The sequence below is a fragment of the Monodelphis domestica genome, chromosome 4, assembly GCF_027887165.1.
Source record: "Monodelphis domestica isolate mMonDom1 chromosome 4, mMonDom1.pri, whole genome shotgun sequence".
Taxonomy (NCBI): domain Eukaryota; kingdom Metazoa; phylum Chordata; class Mammalia; order Didelphimorphia; family Didelphidae; genus Monodelphis; species Monodelphis domestica.
The window spans coordinates 136,800,487-136,824,732 of record NC_077230.1 but is presented as its reverse complement, the minus strand read 5'-3'; the positions used below and the strand labels follow the sequence as shown (position 1 = coordinate 136,824,732).

The 24,246-nt window shown below is 37.6% G+C and overlaps 2 long non-coding RNA genes across 2 annotated transcripts in view; one reads left to right on the top strand and one right to left on the bottom strand.

Moving 5' to 3' along the window:
• Positions 1-220: 220 nt before the first annotated feature.
• Positions 221-24,246, bottom strand: part of LOC107652379 (uncharacterized) — a 36,709-nt gene continuing 12,683 nt past the window's right edge. The window contains exons 2-3 of the long non-coding RNA XR_001629892.2: positions 9,827-9,911; positions 221-731 (exon numbers count right to left, since the gene is read on the bottom strand). This is a non-coding gene — a long non-coding RNA (uncharacterized LOC107652379). The remainder of the gene's footprint in view (positions 732-9,826; positions 9,912-24,246) is intronic.
• LOC103103878 (uncharacterized) overlaps positions 14,538-24,246 on the top strand; it is a 29,126-nt gene continuing 19,417 nt past the window's right edge. Inside the window, exon 1 of the long non-coding RNA XR_001629889.2 lies at positions 14,538-14,718. This is a non-coding gene — a long non-coding RNA (uncharacterized LOC103103878). The remainder of the gene's footprint in view (positions 14,719-24,246) is intronic.

Sequence of the window (24,246 nt, the reverse complement as noted above, 5' to 3'; positions counted from 1 at the left end):
CTTTCTAATGCATGTCTAACCTCACATACTATAACTTGCTATTTTGTTGTCTAAAGGTTTTGAATTAAAGTGATTTTTCTCTTTGTCTCAAAGAGGCCAAGAGTTAAAATTAAAGATAGATATAAATATAAGATAAGGCAGCGAATTTTTCACCAAGAATATATTTTGTAATGCTGTAGAAAAAAGAAAACAAGCAGACATTAGGCTTAAAGTGATTTAATTATTTTAATAGAACCTGGAATTATATATATTTTTATTTTTTTTTGAAAAATTTATTTAATTAGTCAATTTAGAACATTATTCCTTGGTTACAAGAATCATATTTTTTCTCTCATCTCCCCCACCCCTTCCTGTAGCCAACGCACAATTCCACTCAGTTTTACCCATGTCCTTGATCAGAACCTATTTCCATGTTGTTGATGTTTGCACTAGGATGTTCCTTTAGGGTCTACATCCTCAACCATATCCCCTCGACCAGTAATCAAGCAGTTGTTTTTCTTTGGTGTTTTTGCTCCCACAGTGTTTCCTCTGAATGTGGATAGAGGTTTTTCTCATAGATCCCTCCAGGTTGTTCAGGATCACTGCATTGCCACTAATGGAGAAGTTCATTACATACGATTGTACCACAATGTGTCCGTCTCTGTGTACAATGTTCTCCTGGTTCTGCTCCTCTCGCTCTGCATCACTTCCTGGAGGTTGTTCCAGTCCCCATGGAATTCCTTCAGTAGAATCTGGAATTATAGAAAGGTCTTTATTTACTTTAAACACCTACTTATATCTATGGCTTTAGTTCTTGTATTAGAACTTTGTGGCCAGAACCAGGTCCTGCCTCTTCCTGCACTGGTGGGTAGGGTAGTTAAGCCCAAGTGTTGCCTCCTGGTTCTTGCCCGCGTTAGTCTAGTTAGGAATTGAGTAAGTTGTGATCCCTGAATAACAGGCTGCTTGGGCAACCTTGCTTTCTTCTAGGTTCTGGTTTAGAGCTGGCAGTAGAGGTAGCTTTGGTACTAAGCCCTGGACACTGTTTCAGTCCCTCAGTGTTTGTTCTTCTTGGGAGGCATCCCCCTCACGGGTCTCTGTTCCTATCAGCTTTATTTATTTATTTCCTTGTGCAATTACCTAAGGGAAGTGTGTGTGTGTGTGGGGGGGGGGGGGTTTCAGCTTCTAGTCTCTGCCTGGGATAATATTTGTTTCAGGCTGTTCTCATAAGTCATCCTCAGACTGTCGTGGAACTGCTACTATTTGTTTTCCATGCAGTCCCCTCTCCAGAGGTCCTCAGCCTCTGACATCATGCCTCTGCTAGCACAAGGATCCGGAGCTGGTTTTAGGCTCCTCTCCTAGATAGCATTTCCAGAATTCACCCAATTTCCTTATGCTGCCAATTACTCAGAGGCGTAGACCTCCTGGAATGGCCAGTCTCTCTTGTACTATCGTGTTCTAATAGGAGCACTTTCTTAGTTCAGATTCAGTTTTGAGATGAAACAATTCACCCACAAGTCATTGAACATTTGACCAGGGAGGCTGACTTTGCCCTTACACACTGGAAGGGTCTGGTGGCACTTTGCTTCCACTTTGGTAGACAAAGCTGCCCTTGTTTCCTCATGCAAATGCATCTGGCTCTCATCATGATATGGGAATAGGTGGCAGAGTGGCTGGGACTTTGATGTCCCCAGAAGACCAGGAAGCTGTGTCAGGGAAGCTGGGGCCTGTCGGGAGCAGCTTTTCTTAAGTAAAGTCTCCCCATGTTCTGAGTGGGAGGAAAGAAGCGGAGTCAAGTAAACACTAATCCTATCATATTATCCTCTCGCATCATAGCCCATCATATTCACCATATCCTATCATAGATATCCTTACTGTGATAGAATAACTCAGAGGTGGTTGTTGTTGTTTTTTAAGGCTCTGTTTCATTTGGTCTTCTGCAAGTCAAGCTTTTATTCAGCATTTACAATGAGTCAAACATTGTGCAAAGCTCTGGAAGTACAAATACAAACAAAAAGAGAAGGAATTCTCTGCCCTCAAGTTGTAATGAGGAAACATAATATGTAAAAAAGGAGGTGAAAAACTCTAGGAAAAGAGGATAATATTCAAGCCAAACCCAGAGAGGACTGAAGGAGTGAGCATGGCTAGCTTGGACACTTCCTTCAAATGGAGGTTAAAGATAGAGGAAGACTCAACAATCAGAAAGCCAATGGAATGTAAAAAATAGACTCGAATACAGGACTACAATCCCCATAAGCCTTGCTCCACTTCCCCAGAATGCCCTGTAATCTCACCTGGGCCGAGATCGAGAAGGTATTTAAACTGATTCAAAGGCTTTTGAGAGGCTGGGACTTCCGTTTTGGGGCAGGCGTGGGTTTTTTTCATAATGTAGGTGAGGTTGTGTCTAGGCCTCTCTGTGGCCTGGACACGTGTCTCTTATCCTGTATTTTCTTTAATCCTTAATCTTCAATAAACCTCTAAAAAATATAATACTCCTTGCAGAGAGAAACTAATTTCTACCTGCCTCAGTCTCCCCATCTCCTCTAAATTTTAACTGTTACAGGAAGGAGCTTAGAGATTTTTCAGGATGAGAAAGCCACCAGGGGAGGAGGCATCTGCCAAAGTGAGAAGGCTAGTAGGGAATGGTGGAGGAGTTCAGGAAATCAGGATTGGAACTGTGGAAAATAACAGGGTTTTCCTAGAACCACTCATGAAGTAATCTTAATCAGAAATCCTTTAATAGCTTTCAGGAGGAGCATTTAGAAACTACATGCCTATCTATAACTATTACATTGAAAATGTCATCAAAGTACCTACTTCATGTATGGCAATTCTCTTTTGACGAATGACAACTATCCTTTTCAAACAGCCTTCTTGACTTTTGAAGTGGAATGGTACCTAAAGATTTTCTGGTTCACTCTCCTTTTACAGATGCGGAAACTGAGGCCTAGGTAGGAAAATATTTTCCAGAAGTTACATGCCTAGAGAGTGGAAAAGCTAGGATTATATATAATTCAGGCCTTTGACATTCTGGCCTAGTCAGTGTTCTTTCCATTGTGCCATTCTGTCTTCCCTAGTAACAGTCTGCTTTGGGCAGAAGGTATTTTTATTCTGGATTCTTGCACTAGAGGACATACCTTTAAAAGGCCTCATTATATTACTCTGTGGGACATCTATGTTTGTAGGATTCTTCACACTCCTAGGTCACTACTTTTATATTGTAACTCAGCTAATGGACCAAAACATGAGGCCATTTTGGCTCTGGATAGGTCTAAATTTTGCTACTGCTATAGCCTGGCCAATAAACTGAAGAATGGAATGCTAAAGTAAAAATATACATATAAAGATAGTCCTACCAAGAAGATATAATCAGGGGCAGTTAAGTGGCTCAGTGGATTGAGAGCCAGGCATAGAGATGGAAGGTCTTGAGTTCAAATTTGACTTCAATTACTTTCTAGCTGTATGACCCTGGACAGATCACTTAACCCCCAATGTCCAGCTCTTGCCATTCTTCTGTCTTGGAACCAGTGCACGGTATTGATTCGAACATGAAAGGCAAGGGTTTAAAAAAAAGACAGAATCAAAGCCCTAAACAAAGGCCTTCAACTAAATTATATTTTTCTAGACTCTACCCTTTACACTGAAGATTCAGAAAAACTTGGAATCAAGTTCTGCCTCTGAGGCTTACTAGCTAAAGGACCCTGAGGAATTCACTTAAATTCTTTAAGCCTCAGTTACCTGATCTATAAAATAGGGATAGTACCTATGATGCTCACCTCACAGAGTTCTTCTGATGAGAATCACAACTCTTCACACAATATATTCATGTCAATATTGCTGCTGCTGCTAATGATGGTTGTCTTTACCTCCTTAGCCTGCCTTAAGATGAACAGTAAATTGACTACCTACCCTTGTTTCACATCATGATACTCTTTCATTCTTATTCCAATAGGCTCCTTTTTTAAAATTTAATTAAAAACATTTTATTGATATGCTTTGTTTTCACATCAACTCTGTTTCCAAACATCCTTTCCTTATTACTTTTTTAAGAGAGCAAGCCCTTACACCAAAGATTTAAAATTTGGGGTAGATAGGTGGCTCAGTGGACAAAAGAGCCAGGGCTGGAGATGGGAAATCCTGGTTTCAAATATAGCCTCAGATACTTCCAAGCTATGTGACCCTAGGTAAGTCGCATTACCCTAATTGCTTAGCCTTTACTGCTCTTCTACCTTGGAATCAATTCTACTTTAAAACCAAAAAGGTTTTTTCAGGTTTTTAAAAAGGAGGAAAACAATTCTGCAAAACTAACCCACCTATCAAAAAAGTCTGATAAAATTTAACACCAATAGTCCTCTATCTTTGCAAAGTAGCTTTTCTTACCTCTTTTTCGGGGGGCTATGAAAATTGGATTTAGCTATTTCCTGTTTGTAACAATGAAGATACTTAGTTTAACAAAATCAGGAATGTCTTGGGAACTCTAAATTACTCCACCGTACTTAGACCATACTTTAGGGGAAGATAGAGTTGTAATCTCCTGATTGAACAATGAAGATATTTAGTTCTCACCTTATAGTGAAGCTAGAATTTTAAGCTAAGTCAATTTTTAGATCTTAATACAAAAAGGTGTTAAGTAACTATAAAGGTTAAATTAATCACAAGAAGGTCAAGTAACTCACAAAAGGTGAGCTTAACAAAGAAGTGTTAAGTAACTCTAAAGATATAATCAAATCAAAGAAGATGAGAACTAAAAGTATGGGCAGTCCTGGAGAAAAGTCTTTGATATGATTGGTAGATGTGAAAATTTAGAAAATTTCCCTGATTGGTGGTGGAGAGTTAGCTAAGAGCAGTGTGCTGGCCTTTCGGCATTTTAGCATGGCTACAAGCTATTTGTCCGGTTCGGTGGTGAGTTTCTGGCTGAGTTTCCTCCTTTACTTTTCCAACTTTATCCCCTTAGAAGCTTCTAATCTTCTTCAGAGACCTAGAGGTGGGAATTTTAAACTCCCCCTGGCACAGGACAGACAGGAGAAATCCTATATCCTTTTCCCTCCTTCTCCTTAAATTCCTTCCCTCTATATTAATTAAATTGCCATAAATTTCCAGACTGACTTGGGTATTTTATTTGGGATTTTCCCCAGCAACCAATTAAATCTAGATTTTAAGTCACAACCCTAAAATTATCTTGACAGAGCCAAACCTGGTCTAAAAATTCAAAGTGCTCAGATTCAACTGTTTTGTTATTTTTCTTATTTTCATTGTTGTAGTCATTGTATATATTATTTTGGTCCTGCTTATTTCACTTAGCATCAGTTCTTTATTTCCATAAGTCTTTCCATGTTTTTTTTCATTGTTTCTTACAGCATTTTCCAGTGAGTCTGTGTATCTCAACTTGTTTAGTCATCTCCTAATTTATGCCTTCTGGCCACTTTAGTTTTGAGTAGTGAACCAGATTAAGAGCTGACTTGAGATTGGTTTGGGGACTGTGGCATCTTTTAGAGAATATAGCATTTAAAAAGATGACCTTTTAGGATGATTGAAGGATGCTTTAGTGGACTTAATATAATGCAAGATTCCATGCAGACAATGAATAAATATGAACTGAATTTACTTGTGTATAGAGAGTAGATCAGGCATCTGAGAAAATTGCTTCCCATGTAGTTTTATGTTCAAAGAACCATGGATTTTCCAAGACCAAAAAATATCTATGGGAAATTTCCATTGAGAAAATTTCACTGTCCCACTATCGTGAGGAGGGGAAAGTATGAATGAGAGTGAAAAGTGAGAATGACACAGACTGAAGACCTAGGTGACCGAGAGGGTGGCAATACATTAGATGGCAATAGGAAAGTATAGAGTTTGGGAGCCTGGGCTAATTTTCAGAAACTGCTGCCTCATAAAAAGTTTTTTTAGCTAGAAGGCTCTCCTTTCTCTTGCTCTTTCCCATACACATATGCTAGTCGTTCTCTTCATATACTGAATCTTACTCCTGGTTGCACTGTAGGGCATTATCTTGAACTCTCTCCTGTTCTCCCTTCATTTTTCTCTTTTGGTGATCTCATTAGATATTATGGATTCCACTATCATCTGTATCATCTGAGAGGTATTTCCCAAATCTACATCTCCAGCTTGTATTTCTCTCTAAGTTCGCTACTTGCTAACCAAGATTCACTTGAATGTCCTATAGATTACTCTAATGACATTCAAAGCAGACTTTATTTCCTTCCCCCAATCCCACTCCTCCTCCTAATTTATCTCTTTTGTCAAGAGCACCACTCGTCTTACAGACACTGAGGTTTATAAATGAGGAATCATCCTCAAATCTTCATTCTCATTCACCCTGCATATCCAATGGATTGCCACGTGGTGGTCATGTCACCTCCTCAACATCTCTTCTATCAGTTCTCTTCTTTTTATTTGTAACACAACTGTCTTGGCTTAGAACTTCATCAAACCTCTCTTGGACTATTTAAATAACCTCCTTGTCTCAGTCTCACCTTTCTCCAATTGATTCTCTACACAGCTTCCCAAAATGATAATTCCAAATTGTTTGCTAAATTTCTAGTCCACAGGGTTTAACCATATCATTTCTGTTTAAACTTCTGTGGCTCTTCAAAACCTTTAGGATAAAAGATATAGTCTTCTTTTAGGCAATTAAAGCTCTTCACAATGTAGCTATCCCTGTCATTCCAAGCTTATTAAACATTACTCCCCCTCTATTTACTCTATACTGGAGTCAATCTGATCTTCTTGCTATTCCTCTTATATGACATTCTATTGTTAATCTGGAAAATACAAAACCACAAAGCAGTAACAAAGAATACATCTTTAATCAGGACAAGGGAGAGAGTGCTCTTATGGACACCACACAGAGTCATGCACAGCACACCATATCTAAGCTCTAAGACTCTGGGAATAATGTCCCTGGGAAAATGCAGGAATTTTCATCATGTGACTTTAATCAAACTGAAGAACTTGGGGTCTTATTACTCTTTAGGGAATAGAAGAAAGGAAGGACAAATGATTGGCTTAAAAGGTGGCTAAGGGGGGCAGCTGGGTAGCTCATGTAAAAATGGAGACTTGAAACCAGGACTTCAATCCCCAGAAGTCTTTACTCCACTTCCCCAGAATGCTTTGTAATCTCACTGAATTCTCACCTGGGCCAAGAGCAAATTATTATTTAAAGGAGTTCTCCGCCTACTGAGGGCCTCTTTTCTACTTCCGCTTCGGAGCAGATGCGTCTCTAATGATGTGAGTGAAATTGAATTGGGCCTCTTAGCCCACCTAGCACGTGCCTTTCTTACTTGTATTTTATTAAATTCTCAACCTTTAATAAACCTCTCAAAATATAATACTCCTTGCAGAGAGAAACTAATTTCTACCTGCCTCAGTTTACCCAAATTTTAATCTTTACACTCAGTGGATTGAGAGCCAGGCCTAGAGGCAGGAGGTCCTGGGTTCAAATGGCCTCAGACACTTATCAGATGTGTGACCCTGGGCAAGTCACTTAACCCCCATTGCCTAGCCCTTACCACTCTTCTGCCTTGGAACCAATACACAGTACTGACTCCAAGACAGAAGGTAAGGGTTAAAAAAAAAAGTGGCTAGGGAAGAAGGATTCTAGCCAGCCTGGGAGAGACCTAAATACAATGGGAGAAATTTCTAAGACAAAAGGTACTATATCCACTCATCCTATCCAGGATGAGATCAGTGGGTACTTGATGGCTCATTGTTCAGTCTAGGGCCATGATTGATCTATGGCACAAGTGCCAGAGGGGGCTACTCCCTTCCCACTCTCCTCATGTCACAGGACATTTCTCTTATCACCCATATCTCTGCCCACAGTGCTTCCTCCCACCATATCTGGGTAAGGGAGGGTAGGGCTCACATGTGGAGTGAGGATTGCAGTTTGGGTACTCAGTCTTTAAATTCTCGAAAAGGTTCTCCATCACTGGTCTAGTGCAAACCTACTAATCCTACCTAGAGTGATCCAGGAGTCCTTGAGGGTTTCCTAAAACAAAGATGCCATTATCTTCTACCTCTGGGCCTTGAATAGCCCATATAGCATGTCTAGAAGACTGTTCCTACTCACCTGTGCCTCTTGGAACCTCTATCTCCTTTTAGGAGAATTTTCTTCTTTAAGAGACCTTTTTAGATTCCTCTCATCTCTATAACCACAAAGCTTTGTGGGACTCTGAGTGGTAGCTATGACAATTTATTAGATTAGTCTTTCTGGCAATATGCTTCAAAGATTTATGTGAGTAGAGAAGTGTCAAAAGGTTGAACTATGTTTGTGAAACATGCTCTAAAGTTTAAATAGGTGCGTGATCTCATCTTTGTGGATACTTCCCTTCAACAGTGCTCATCACAACCCATCTATACATTGTCATCTGGTGCTGCTCTTGTCCACATGACCTATAAATCATCTGAGATCGCTCCAAATAGGCTCTAAGTCTTTCTTTAGATCTTTTTTAAAACACATTCTTAGGAATCAATGAAATAGGTAGTTCACTAATGTTTCAAAAAAAAAAGATAAGAAATTTACTCAGAATAAATATGAATACCAGATAACCATAATAAGATTTTTCATTAATACTACCTAGTATATAGCACCTTAAGGTTTGAAAGCGTTTTATGTATATTATCCTATTTTCTCCCTAAACCACTCTGGGGAGGTAGTTGCTATTATTATTAGCATTTTATCAATGTAGAAACTGAAGCAAATAGAGCTCAGTGACTTGTCCATGATCACATAGCTAGTAGGTGTCTGAGGAAGGATTTGAACTGATTGCCTGGCATTCAACAGTCCATCTACCATAGTACCTAGCTCCTCACAGAGAAGAACTCTGACAAATGAAAGATATCTAATTCTTATGGTCTTCCCTTTCCAAGTATTCTCTGGTCATCTCTTCCACAGTCTCCTCCACTGCCATAATGAACATTAGAAACCGTGTCCTCCATTCTAGAGCAATGATTTTTCAACCTTCTGATTTAAAAATGTGCACTTACAACCTTGTTTTATGAAACCCACAAGTACCGAATGTTCTCACCCTAATCTAACATTAAGTATCTTTTTGTCTTAGAAGTTTCTCCCATTATATCTAGGACTCTCCCAGGTAATCTAGTCTTCGATTGGAATCTTCCTTCCCTTGTCCCCATATAAGCCAGTCAGTTGTCCTTCCTTTCCTATTTTCTCTCCAGTAAGACCCCAAGTTCTTCAGTTTGATGGAAAGTCCCATGATGGAAATTCCCATTCATAGTGCATTTTCCCAAAGACTTTATTCCCAGTCTCACAGCTTAGCTCAGTGTGGTATTCATGTGTCTGTGTGATGGCCACAAGAGCACTGTCTCCCTTGTCCTGATTAAAGGTGTATTCTTTGTAACCACTTTGGGTAGTTCTGTGTTTTTCCAGGTTAAAAACACTAAGAAATCTTTGGGCTGAACTCAGACACTTGAGAAGAGCTAGTTCTTACCATTCTTCTACTTTGAAACCAATACTTAGTTTAGATTGTAAGACAGAAGCTAAGGGTTTTAAAAAAAATTGTTGAGGATCTTTCCAAAGAGCATTTGTTTATGAAGGTTATATTTCTCAGTGCCTATAATTTCCAAAATTAAAGCCTCCTAATATTATTATGAAAACAGTTTTAGGAGAAGCTGGTTAGCACAGTGGATAGAGCATCAAGCCTGAAGTTGGAAGAACCTGGGTTCAAATATGGCTTTAGACACTTCCTGTGTGATCCTGAACAAGTTACTTAACTCTGCCTATTCCTTGCTGCTTTTCTGTCTAAAAATTAATACTAAGACAGAAGGTAAAGGTTTTTTTTAAAAAATACTTTTGATCTCGTAGTCAACCTACCAGGTCTCAAGGATCCTCATGGGTCTTCAATCATACTTTGGGAACCACTGCTCTAAGAGAATTACTGCTCTTGGACCCAGCTCTCCTAATTGAAAAGCATCAGTGTGAAAGCAAACACAATGAATTATGATTAGTAGTTATACAATAAATGAGTATGGATTTTAAACTCACTATACTAACAACAATAACCACTACCTAGCAATCCATCTAGTTCTTTATACCTTTAAAGTGATTTATAAACATTAAGTGTTTCATTCTACTTGAGCTCCTCATTACAATCAAGTAAAATAGTCACAATGGTTAAAAAAAGATTCATTTTTCTACCCACAAATGTTGTTCAATATTAATTCAAAATTTTTTTTCACTCTCTTTTCTGGATTCCTAGCATCTTCTTCACTGGGAATTTAGGATATAAAAATTCATCACTAAGGGACTTCCTTATACCTACAACAGAACTCAGAATGCCAAAAGTACATTAGCTGTGGTGGAATGAAGCAATGACACATGCGCGCATTTTGCTGTAAGATAACAGGTCCCTTTTAGGCATTGTTCAGCCAAATGTCTTTGAACAACTAGGAATTGTATTATCTCATTGTAGCAGGAGTCTTAGAGTTTTCTAATGCAATTAGGAGAAGAAAGAAACATAGCAGAGAGTGAACTAGTTTTACTTTTAAATGACATGGTTTAATATAAAAGCATTTATGTATATAAGAAAGGTAACTAACTTCATGTAATACTCTAAGCAAACAATCTTAACTCTACAAACTTGTCATATTTTCCTGAAACAATCATTGTAATGATGATTAAATAAAGGAATATTGGATTAGGATAAGGATTTGCATTTACTAACAAAGCCAGACAGTAATTAGTAGTATAACTTGAGGTATGCCTTGAGCTTAATCAGGGAAGTTTTAAAATTGAATTTATAAGTTTATAGGTTCGTAAGCAAATTAGAGGCTTTCTAGCCAGTTTTCCCATCAGAACAGACAATATGTTATTGGGCCAATCAAATGCCACAGAATGCTGCAGATTGGCTGTGTCCTCTAAAAACAACTGAAAAAAACAACATAACCCAAATGTGTAGCCAAAGTTGCTGAAGCTAATAAATTTTCTTTCCTTTCAGTTTTGCAACTCACTTTATTTGGCTTCTAGTGTTATGAACCTAGAAGAAACTAGGTGCACAATAGAGAGAGCAGTAGACCCGGACAAGTCATTTAACCCTCTTTGACTCAGTTTCCTCATCTTTAAAATGAGGTAAAGAAGGAAATGGCAAATCGCTCCAATATCTTTGCCAAGAAAACTTCAAATAGGGCTATAAAGAATCAGTCACAACCGAAAACAACCCAGGAACAACAATAAATTATGGAACTTTTTAGTGGAGGAGATTTTTTTTGAGTTCTTAAAGAATAGGCTGAAAATTCCCCCAACAGTAATAAGTGACAGATCTAGGATTCTAATTCTGATCCAGTGCTCATTTCATTGTACTGGCTAGTCAAGGTTAAAAAAAAATTTTTTTCCACAAGTACAAGATGGGGGACACATGACATGATAACAATTTATCTGAAAGAAATCTGGAGTTTTTAGTGGAATGAAAGCAATACAATAGAAAAGCTAAACAAAAATAAAACAAAAAGCTAATGCTATTTTAGGCTATGTTAAGAGAACGATGGTATTCAGGATGAAGTATTTAATAATTTATTCTGCTTGTACTCAGAGTCCAATTCTAGTTGTAACATTTTATGAAGGAGAGTAGAAATTGCTTTAGTTTTTGTATTTGCATACTCAGGGCATCTGGTGAGAGATGAGGGTATTAAAATTTTTCCCTACGAAAAAGTATATCATCACTTGTTGGGAATATTTGGAGCAGGGCTTCCTATTCAACTCGGATTAGATGATGATATTTGACCTTCCTTCCAAATCTGATATGATTCATACCATGAAAATAATTTTAATTAATACTTAACATCATCCAGGAACAATTTAAAAATAAGTGCTAAAACAAACAGCATATTTAAATCTTAGACAATATTGTCACTATGGTATCTTAGTCATATCGGTTATCCCAATGTTTGTTTCCTCCTTTTTCTTAAGTCTTACAGGCATAGCTGACTGGTTGCCTGACCCCACAGCTCAAAGGTAGTTGAGTTCTGTCCTGGTCTCATTCAGCTACAAGAACTTTGTAGTGACTGATTTTTCCAACCTTCATTTCTTTGGGAGACCAATAGTATTAGAAGTATTTCCTCAGACTTATGAGAAAGAATGCCATCCACATTCAGAGAAAGAACTGTGGGAGTAGAAACACGAAAGAAAAACAACTGCTTGATCACAAGGGTCAAGGGGATATGATTGGTGATGCACACTCTAAATGATCACCCTAGTGTAATTATTATCAATCATATGGAAATGGGTCTTGATCATTGACACATGTAAAACCCAGTGAAATTGCATGTCGACTATGGGAGGGGGCTTGGGGAAGGGCAGAGAAAGAACATAAATCTTTTAACCATTTAAGAATATTCTAAGTTAATTAATTAAATAAAATTTTCAAAAAAAAAAAGTATTTCCTCAGCTACCCAGGTCTTCCAGCAGACTGAAAGTAGACACACTTAGGACCATATTTGAAAGACAGACCCTCCAGTTGTGGGGAAGTGATTTGATAAACTAATTAGTAATATGCTACTAGTGATTTAATGAGTGGTTGCCTACTGATTAATGAACCCCAGACCAAATTTTTTTCAGTCCCCAGAAAAGGCTTCTATTGCTAAGGGAATACTTAGAGGGGATATCAGGGTGGGGAATATAGAAAAGGCAAATAGAAAAGCAGCTGTTGGTTTCAGCTGTTGCCATGGAGAACATGGAGGGAGCTCTCCAGCTCAGGAAACTGGAGTGTGGGAATTTAATTGCCCAAATCTAGATAGAAAAATACACAAATTGTGATGATGCCTGGTTCTGAGCTGTGGTAACCTAAAGCTCAAGCGTGATTCTTGTTAGTTACTTTCCTCCTAGACCCTTTTTGGCTTTGACTTAGACTTGAACCTGAGGTCTATTAAACTCTTGGACAGTTCTCTCATGTTCTTTATCTTGACTTGTTTGCACCAGCATTCCAACCTTTGCCTTGGCAGGAACTTAACAGCTCTGGCACAACTTCCATCGCTTCTCATTCTCTCTGCTCCCCAGATTGGGAGGGATCCATATGTACATTCTAAGGTGGAGACCTTGATGGGACCTGACCTCAGCCCCACCCTAAGGCAGCTAAGTGGCAGGTGAGAGAAGCCCTGATTGAAGAAGACCTGAGTTCTAATTCTGACTTAGAAACTTCCTAGTTGTTTGACCCTAAGCAAGTCACTTAACCTCTATTTGCCTCAGTTTCCTCAATTGCAAAATGGGGATAACAGTACCTGCCATTCAGAATTGTGCTGAGGATCAAATGAGAATACTTGTAAAGGGTCTTGCACAGTGCACAGTATATGGTAGGCATTTAATAAATGCTTGTTTCCCCTCTTCCTTCCTGGCATAGTGGCAGCAAGAGTAAGTACAAGGTCAATATGCTGCTGTATCTAGAAGTCAACTTTCCCCACTGAGTTTGGCTTTTTTACATTTGCAAGAAGCTGTGGTAGTAGAAACATTGAGGTTATTGTGAAAGGCAATGGAGTGGAGTGGCACAAATAGGAGATTTGGAGTCAGTTGGATCTTGTAATGTTTCCTGGCTAACTAGCTAGGACCATGATTCAGGCACAACCTGTATAAATCTGTTTCTTCTTCTGTAAAATGGGAATACTAAAACTTGTACCAGTGACCTCACACAATTTTTATGTTTATTTAAAAAAAATCTTTGCCTTCTGTCTTAGAATCGATACCAGGTATCGGTTCCAAGGGCAGAAGAGTGGTTAAGGACTAGGCAATGGGAGTTCAGTGGCTCATCCCAGGTCATGCAGCTAGGAAGTTTCTGAGGCCAGCTTTGAACCCAAGATCTCTAGTCTACAGGCCTGGCTTTTTAATCTACTGACACACCTCACTGACCCCTCACAAGATTTTTAATGATAAATATGCTATACAATGGTAGCTGTTGTTATTATTACCTTTGGCAAAGGAGAACTTAAAATAGGGCCATGGTTGATGGGCCAGAATTGGGATGGGCATGGGAAGAGCCAGGGTTATTCTAAATAATAGGCCAAGAGAAATGTATTCATGGTATTGTTTAAAGAATAACATTTAAGTCCAGCACTCTTGCTGGTTGTATGGACTTGAAGAAATCCCTAAATGTCTGTCTGCCTCAGTTGCTTCATCTGTAAAGTGTGGATAACAATAGTACCTACCTATGGGACAGCTGGGTAACTCAGTGGATTAAGTCATGCTTAGAGATGGAAGGTTTGGGGTTCAAATGTGACCTCAATTACTTCCCAAACTGTGTGACCCTGAGCAATTTACTTAACCCCAATGGCCTCACCCTTATCATTTTTGTGAAGAGTGAATCAGACTCTTTTTTAATCTATCAATAAGCAACTTTTAAGTTAATCAATCAAAAACTTAAGTACCCCTACTTTGTACCTTTCCACTAAGTATGAAAATTCAGAAATCACTTGCTAGAGTGGTTAACAGCTCCGGAGGCCACGCCTCCATCCATTGGTCAGTGCTAGGCAAATTGAAACACTGTGATTGGTTCCTGTAAAGTGGGGAGTGACAGGAAGTGACATCAAGAAAACTGCTTTAATGTCAAGGATTCAGTCCCTCTCTTGGGGTTGGTAAGCCTGACTAGAGGAGGAGACTCTTTCCCTGGATCCTGCATTGGCTTGCGGTGGTGAGTGAAGTGATTCCTTCCTTGGTTCTTCGGTGAGGAGACCCTCTCTGCTCATTGCCTCTTCAGTGGGACCCTTCCTTCAGAGCCAGTCCTGGTGAGATTCTTGGTGGTCTAAGCCTCATGTGAACTGAGGGTTCTTGGGAGATTCTTCAATGTCTCCTGGCTCTTTTGATTTCAGCTTCCTAATTAGGACTTTGGATTCTGGTGAGACTTCACTTTAGGATTCACATTTAAGGTCTGGAGACATTAAGATTAAACTGAGCATATTTTATAGCTAGGCAGTACTTTTGGTCTCTTTATCTATATTTTCCCACTTTCACTCTTTCCACCTCTTTGTAAATAAAGCTGCTAAAAGTTATTTTGACTTAAGCTATAATATTTTTAAATTGGGGGAGGAAGAAGGGAAACAAATATGGATCATATAACTTCAGAAAACTTAAGATTTGTTATTAAAATTATTTTAAAAATTAAAAAAAATTTCTTACAAACACATCTTCAAGGAATTTTTTTTAATTCTTTGCCCAATTTCTGTCACAAAAATGGTATCCAAAGCTTAAGCTATTGAAGTAGAATTCATTTTATTTAACTTTGGGACTTTTTGACTCTGTGTTTTAGCATTTAAATCTGTATGATTTGATACCAAAAGTACACTAGAAAAAGTTTAATTTCAAATAGAGTAGTTAAGAGGTATTGAAATTGTTTGGTTTATACATATTTTAATTTTCTTGTTACTATATTGGCACTGTTACAATTAATGGACTAGCTTCATTTTCAGAAGGTCATAACTGAAGCATACAAATTTTTTTTCCCTCAGAACTGTAACTATTATACAAGGTCTCAGCTTGGAACCAATTTTAAAAATTAGCCATTAGTTTGTCCTTAAAAACAGTTTAAAAAATTTCATTAATTTCAGGCTAAGCTGTTTAACCAAGTTCATACTATACCTTCTCCATCTTCCAGACTAATATGAGAAACTATGTTTGTGAATCCGCTTAGTGGAAAGAGAAATTAATAAAACATAGAAAACAGGGAAAGTGGAAAACTGTGTTTCTAGATCTGGAACTTAGCCAGTTTTTTTAGAAATTATCCTTTTTAGTCATCCATATAACAAATACAATCTCCCTTGAAAGGCTATTGGCTGGGAGAGGCGGGTACAGCTAGATGGCTCAGTGGAGGGGTACTGGGAAAAATACTGATCTTAGAAACGGGGAAGAAGAAATAAAAGTCTGGAGTGAAATTAAGATATAGAAGGATAAAGATTGTGTCTACTTTTTTGTTATGTATATTTACTGGAAAATACTTAAATGTGAGTGGGTATGAGTAAAAGAAAAAGCATTTATTATAATCTTTTTATGAACTTAAAATTCTGAGACTAAAATATGTTGAAAAAGATCAATTATTTTCACTTGAATTCACTATTTTCTTGGTATTCTCTAAAATAAATAGTACTATATTTGGCAATGGATACTCACATGTACTTGGCAATTGTGTGAAGACTATTATTATCTCTAACATAAAATATTCCAAATCACAAGAGGTTTGATGATTTAAAACCTACAAATAATCATGTTGATAATTTTCTTTTTTTTAAAATATAGGTTGTAAATATATGATCATATAATGCATGTTTCCTTGTTTGTCATGTGAAACAAGATACATATTGCTTATGCTGTGGAAAAATTCATGAAGGAAATAAAGTGAAGAATGATATGTTTCGTTTAAAAATTTATTTTCCCATTTACATGTAATAACAATTTTAAACATATATTTTCTGAACTTAGAAGAGCCAAATTTCTTCCTTCCCCCTTTTCCACCTCCTTCCTGGAGATGGTAAGCAATTTGATCTGGGTTATATATTATAATAGCAAGGGGAACTTAAAGATGAAGGAACCAGAGAGCAGCTGTTTTTTTTAGGACTGAGTTCTGTGTGACACTTCCTCTTCCTCCACTAAGCTGAGAAGCTTTAATGGAGTTAGTCAGTCCAGACCAAGGGGTAAGTCTACTCCACAGCTTTCTTCTTTTGATGAATTGAAAATCCCCCTTCTATTACATAGATTCTGAATCAATTTTTTATAATTCAAAGTATCTAATTTATTTTGAAAGGAAAAGGGAGAGCGTAGAGGGAAAAAGGGAGGTCCCTACTATCTCTTTCCTGTGGCAACTTTTGAGGGCTTGACCAAAACTCTCTTCAAGGAATATAGCTCTGAGTTCCCCTAAGGGAAAAAAATATAGTCCAAGGGTTATCCAGTTGGGCAAGAAACTTCATTCAGTTCAGTCAGGCAAAAGGGTTTTGAGAAGAGTTATCTCTTCTATCCAGCTCTCTGTCTTAGATAAAAAGATGAGAAATCTCTATGGCTCCAACAGTTTTTTTGAATCTTCATGGAACTCTCCCATCCCCCTCAGGTTCTGAATGTTCCATTTGCCCCTCCAGAAGCATCTTCTTCAAATTTCAGGTTTCCCTTGCTCTTGGCCATTTCCTTGTTCACAATATGTATTATCATGTAAAACCATACTTCCATATTAGTCATTGCTGTAAGAGAATACTCATAAAATAAACAAAATCCCCAAATAAAAACACAAATAAAACTAAAGTGAAAAATAAAAGAGAGAAAGAGAGGAGAGAAAGAAAGAATGAAAGACAGACAGACAGACAGACAGAAAGAAAGAAAGGAAGAAAGAAAGAAAAGAAAGAATGAAAGACAGACAGACAGACAGACAGACAAAAAGAAAGAAAGACAGAAAGAAAGAAAGTCTAATTACACAAAGTCTCCTGCCACATTATAAATTGTTTAGTTCCCAGCTTTCCAGTGGGGATAGTCCCCCTCACAACTATTCCTTCTTTCTTCCTTTTCCCAGGGTCACACAGCTGGGAAGTGTCTGAGGCTGGATTTGAACCCATGACCTCCCATTTCTGGGTCTGACTTTCAGTCTACTGAGCCTCCCAGCTGCCCCTCCAGCCTCTGTTCTTCTTCTTCTTCTTTTTGAAAAATGTATTTAGTCAATTTAGAACATTATTCCTTGGTTACAAGAATCATATTCTTTCTCTCCCCTCCCCCCACCCCTTCCCTCAGTTTTGATCAGAACCTATTTCTATGTTGTTGATGTTTGTTCTAGGATGTTCATTTAGAGTCTATATCCCCAACCATATTCCCTTGAACCCATATAATCAAGCAGTTGTTTTTCCTCAGTGTTTTTCCTCCCACAGTTCTTTTTCTGGATGTGGATATTGTTCTTTCTCAGAGTTCGCCTTCCAAGTTGTTCAAGATCACCGCATTGTCCCTAGTAGAGAAGTCCATCACCTTCGATTGTACCACAATGTATCAGTCTCTGTGTACAATGTTTTCCTGGTTCTGCTCCTCTTGCTCTGCATCACTTCCTGGAGGTTGTTCCAGTCTCCATGGAATTCCTCCACTTTATTATTCCTTTTAGCACAATAGTATTCCATCACCAGCATGTACCACAATTTGTTCAGCCATTCCTCAATTGAAGGGTAACCCCTCATTTTCCAATTTTTGGCCACCACAAAGAGCGCAGCTATGAATATTCTTGTACAAGTCTTTTTCCTTATTATCTCTTTGGGGGACAAACCCAGCAGTGCTATGCCCAGCCTCTGTTCTTGCTGAACTATGTGGACCAGTTTTCCTCCCACTACTGCCTATTGTGTATTGAGTTGACTTCTACTTTTCTCCTGCTGAGGCTAGACCAAGCTGCTTGTGCTCCTTGTGCTGTTTCCCATCTAAGTTTTGTCAGTGCTCACTCTTCAGAACTCAGTGAGATGAATCTCCTTGCTATCTCCCCACAATGTTCTGGGCAAGGACATTCTTCCCCTCTTCTGTTAGTTCTGCTGCTGCAGTATTCATTTTGAGGCATTTTTGTTCTTCTGTGGTTGTTTGCAGGGTGCCACTTGGGTTCAAAGTGTTTCTCACTCTGTTATTGTGGCAACCAAAAGTCAACTGCAGCAATTTTCTAGTAAATATAGAGCACACAGCTAGATTCGTGAAATTTCAAGAGTTGGAAAAAAGACTTACAGTTTGAATCTCTTCCATGTAATCTAGGATTCTTTACACATTCCCCATCAATGATCATCTAGACTCATTTATAATAATAGTAAATGATTACTTCACAAAATAGTTCATTTCATATTTGAACAGGTCTAAATTTAGGAAGAAAAAAGACCCTCCTATGTTGTGCTCCATATCTGCGTGTTTATAATTTCTAGCTATTTTGTCTAATTTTGTCCCCTAGAGCTATACAAATTGTCCCTATTCCCCTTTATTATGACCAAATGTAACTTTGATCATAAGCCTGAGCTTAGAAGCAAGAGCAACCTGGAACTGAATCCTAGCCATAATGCTTAATATTTGTGTGACCATGGGCAAACCATTCTTCTAGTTTTTAAAATTCTAAAATGGTGACAATAATCTTCAAAACATCTGCCTACTGGGTTGATAGGAGGAATGCATTTGTAATCAATAAGAATCTATAGAAATAGGAATTTTTATTATTAAAACTCTCAAATTTTTCCTACAAATACCAAATCCTCCCATGTCTTCTGTTTTACTAAACTATTATTTTCAATTTACTGAGACAATCTGTTGCAGTGGAGTGGACATTGGATTAGAAATCAGTTAACTTGGGTTTCTATTCCATCTTGGCTACTTACAATCTGTGTGGCCATAGGCATGTCATTTAACCTCACTGGGCCTTGGTTTTCTCAACTATAAAAAGGGGGGGGGGAGCAGCTGGGTGGCCCAGTTGATTGAGAGCCAGGCCTAGAGATGGGAGGTCCTAGGTTCAAATTTGGGCTCACTTGCTAGCCATGTGACCCTGGGCAAGTCACTTGACCCCCATTGCCTAGCCATTACCACTCTTCTGTCTTATTGACTCCAAGAGGCAAGGTAAGGGTTTTAAAAAAAAGAGTTGGGGGGGTTGAGATATAAGATATTCAGTATTTCTCTTAGCTCTTGGTCTTTCTTATATGACATACTTTCTAAGACCCTTCACGAGTTTGTTTTCTCTGTTTGAGATATGCTTCATTTTTATTAATTTCCCATTTAAAATATGGTAACCTAAAAAAAAGATCACATTGATTCAAATGTGGTCTCAACAGTGCAGAACATATTTGATGCTTATATCATGTTTCTATTAATGAAGCTAAGGTTAATTAACTTTTTAAACATATATTGAACTTGTAGGCAACTATAAGCCTTAAATATTTTCCCTAAAATTTCTGTATCTTAAACAATGTAGTTGATTTTTAAAATCTGAATGAAGCATTTTATACTTATTTCTATTTATCTCCATCTTCTTCAAGTTATCCCATTCTCCCAACCTGAGATCTTTTCAAAGACTGGTACAACAGTTATTCAGTGTTTTTAGCTATCCCTTCCAGTTTTCAGCAAATATTTATTGAGGGGCAACTATGTGCAAAGCTTTTTGTTAAGCTTTATCAAGAATACAGAAATGTATATCTTTTATGGAGCTTGTCCTCTCACTAGTTTAAGCAATACAGTTTTTAAATAGGAAGCTTTTACTGTGGTTGATTCCCAAGCATTTTTCTTCAACCATCAAGTAATTTAGGGGGGAAAAAGTAGTCTTTAAATTGTATTCAAATTCATTTTGTTCATTACTTTCACTTTCCCATGGCTGGCTCTACATTCCTGTGGTTAAATGGCTTGTGACTGAAAGATTTGCTAGATCTAATTCTGTGAAACTGAAGTTCTGAAAGATTATCTCAGCAGTTCCACAACCTGGGACATACAGGCTCCTTGATGCTCAATACTGCTCTTTACAAAACCTACAACAGCATATTGGACTATATTAAACTTTCAACCATGCTCAATTAGGCTAAATGTGTTTGTGACTATATTTTAAATTGATATAAACTGTCTGAAACTAGGCTAAGAGAATTTATCTGTCTTTTGTGCTATTAGATTTTTTGTTGAAAAGTGTCACTTAAAAGTCAGTATTCAATCTGTACTTACCATTCATTCTAGCTAACTTTTGGAATTTGACTGTATTTTGTTGGTATCTCGATTCTGGCTTCTCACCTTCTTTTGTTGTCTCTTCTTTAATTCCTGCTTAGTTTCCTGTGCATCACTGAGTCACCAGAATTTATTACTAATACACATCTCATAGGGTGGTTTTGATATTTAAACATAATAATGCACTAAAAGTACTTTTAAAGTCTTAAAGAACCTTATAAATGTTAGTTATCATTACAATTCTGGAAATCAACAAGTCAACAAGCTTTTGGGGCCGAGTATTCAGGGAAGATTAATACCTCTTATAAGGGCTTGCTAAAACTTTTTTAGAGCTGCCCATCCACCTTTGGTATCTACCTGTGCCCCAATTCTCACCTGTGGTCTCAAGAAGTTGTAGTATGTACAGTTGCATACCCTGGTAAAACCATCTCAGCAGATGGGCTGGTCCAGGTTGAGAATAATTAATAGTCCTCAAACTCATCAATGAATTAGAGGGATGTCTACTCCAGGCATATGAAGATTTTCCCCTGTGGAATGGTTGGATGAGAACAATTTTTTCTAATGTCCATGAAGGTAGTTGGAGGAGATGCTGGAGAGAGCTTAGAGCTTGGTCAGTCATAAATATGCCAAGGTCTCCACTTTATCCTGGGTCATCTCCAGTCATCTTGACTTTTGATTTGCAATTGGCTTTGATGACTAGAAGAAAAACTGAGGTTGATGACTTTGTGCAACTCTGCCTCACTTAAAATCCAATTCACATGGAAGGCAAAATCCTAACCTGTGATATTATTGGTCCTCTTCAAAAATGAAGGACCAAAAAACAACAACAATGTGACAGACAGGCACTGTATTAAGCAATAAAAATACAAATAAAAGCGAAAGGAAAGATAGTTCATGCCTTCAAGGAGTTGATATTCTTTTAATTTTTTTTTTCAGTTCTGAATTTTCTTGCTTGCACTTCTCCTTCCCTCTGCTTCATTGAGAAAGCATGAAAAACAAAACTAATATATATTATATTTAATTATTATTATGTTGATCATATTTTCCAACTCCTTTAAATTGTTTTATCTTTACAATATCATTGTTATTGCTGGTTCTTCTCACTTACTTTGCATTGGTACATTCTGGGTTTCTCAGAAATAATCACCTTCATCATTTCTTACTGCATAATTCTTACATCACATCAATCTACAATAATTTGTTTATCCATTCTCCAATTCATACATATTCCTCAGTTTCCAATTCTTTGCAACAACAAAAAGATGCTATATTTTCTGTATGTATGTATAAGTTTTTCCTCTCTTTCTTTGATCTCTTTGATATATAGATCTAGTAGTGATATTTCTGGGAAAAAGAATATTCACATTTTGGGCAGAGTTTCAAATTGTCTTAAAAAACATTGGACCAATTCACAGCAAGAATCTTGAGGGAGAAAAACACATAAAAAGAAGTTGAGCCATACCAATCAAACTTCCAAAAAACTTTTACAGAACTAGGAATAATAATTTAAAAATTAATATGGAAGAACGAAAGATCAAGATTACCAAGAGAATTGATGAAAAAAATATGAATGATGGTGACCTAGTAGTACTAAATCTTAAACTGTACTATAAAGCAGTAATCATCAAAACAATCTGGTACTGGCTAAGAAATAGATTGATGTATCAATGGAATAAATTAGGGATAAATGACCTTAACAATCTTGTGTTTGATAAATCCAAAGATTCCAGATTTGGGGATAAGAACTCACTTTTTGATAAAAACTATTGGGAAAAACTGGAAAACAGTATGGCAGAAATTAGGTATACACCAATAACTCATGTTCTCTATCAAGATTAGGTCAAAATGAGTATATGATTTAGACATAAAGAGTGATATTATAAGTAAATTGAGGGAACATAGAATATTTTACATGTCAGATCTGTGGAGAAGGGAAGAGTTTATGACCAAAGAAGAGATAGAGAACATTACAAGATGTAAAATGAATAATTTTGACTATATTAAATTAAACAGTCTATATACGAACAAAACCAATGTAAACAAGATTAGAAGGGAAATGACAAACTGGGAAAGAAAAATTTTAAAACAAATTCTTTAATAAAAGCCTCACTTCTCAAGTATATAGAGAACTAAAGCAAATTTATAAGATCACAAGCCATTTCCTAATTGACAAATGGTCAAAGAATATGAAAAAGCAATTTTCGTATGAAGAAATCAAAGTTATCAATAATCATATGAAAAATACTTTAAATCCCTCTTGATTAAATGAATGCAAATGAAAACCACTCTGAGGTACCACCTCACACCTAATCAGATTGGCCAATATGATATTAAAGGAAAGTGATAAATGTTGGAGTGGATGTGGCAAAATTGGGACCTTAAAGCACTGCTGTTGAAGTTGAGAACTGATCCAACCATTCTGGAGGTCAATTTGGAACTAAAGTCAAAGGGCTATGTTCCAATAATACAATTACTAGGTCTGTATCCCAAAGGGATTTAAAAAAAAGGTGGAAGGACTTACTTACACAATAATATTTGTGGTGGCAAGGAATTGGAAATTAAGGGTATATCCATCAATTGGTGAATGGCTGAACAAATTGTGGTATATGATGGTTATGGAATATTATTATGCTGTGACAAGTGATGAACAATATGATTTTAGGAAGAACTGGAAACTCCCACATGAACTGATGCAGACTGAAATAAACAGAACCAGGAGAACATTGTACACAATAATACCAATATTGTGGAATAACCAACTGTAAAAGACTTAGCTACTCTTAGCAATGCAATGATCCAGGAGAATTCTGAAGGACTTATGACAGTGATAGACAACCTTTTGAGCTTGGTGTGTCAATATTCACCCAAAAACTGAGCATAACTTGGGTGGTGTGTCACTTCGAGAAAAAAACTCCATAATTTCACAATATTTATGGTTTAACTAACAAAAATGCATCATTGTAATACATAACTGTATTTAATAAACCAAAAACTAATTATTTAACTTACCTGCTTAGTGACTTTGTTTATCTGTCAGTCGGTTTCTTTTGTTGTTCTTGATATTATTTAACTTGTGTGGGGTGCCTTGAACTAAGATAAGTGAGGGGGAGGGGGGAATTATTTAACTAACCTATTAATGAATTTTTTGTTGCTGATTTTCATTGGCTAAATCTTCAATTGAAGTTTTATATTTTGTTTCTTTTGTTGGTTTTGATATTATTTAATTCTGAGAATAAGGTCTTACAAAAGTATGTAGAGGAAAAAATTGTGAGTAAAGCCATTGCTATATTTTTCAGGATATTAAAAGGGTCTGGTAATGGATTCCAGGCACTCCTCCATTGTTCCACTGGCCCCACTCCACCCCTACCCTCCCCAGCTGGCTGGGCCGGAGGTGCCGCCTGCCAGCCTACCTGCCTGCACAGGTAGCGTTCTTCCTCCCCACTCCCAAGGGCCAGCATGTGGAGCAGCCCTTCCCCCTGGGCCGGGCCAGGGCATGGCCATGACTGAGGGCTTGCAGCTCCCCAGGTAGCTCCGGGGCCCTGAGGAGCACTGAGCCGCGTGCAGCCTTCTGTCATAGAAAACGATTACACGTGTCAGTGCTGACATGTGTCATAGGTTTGCCATCACGGCTTTAGGCA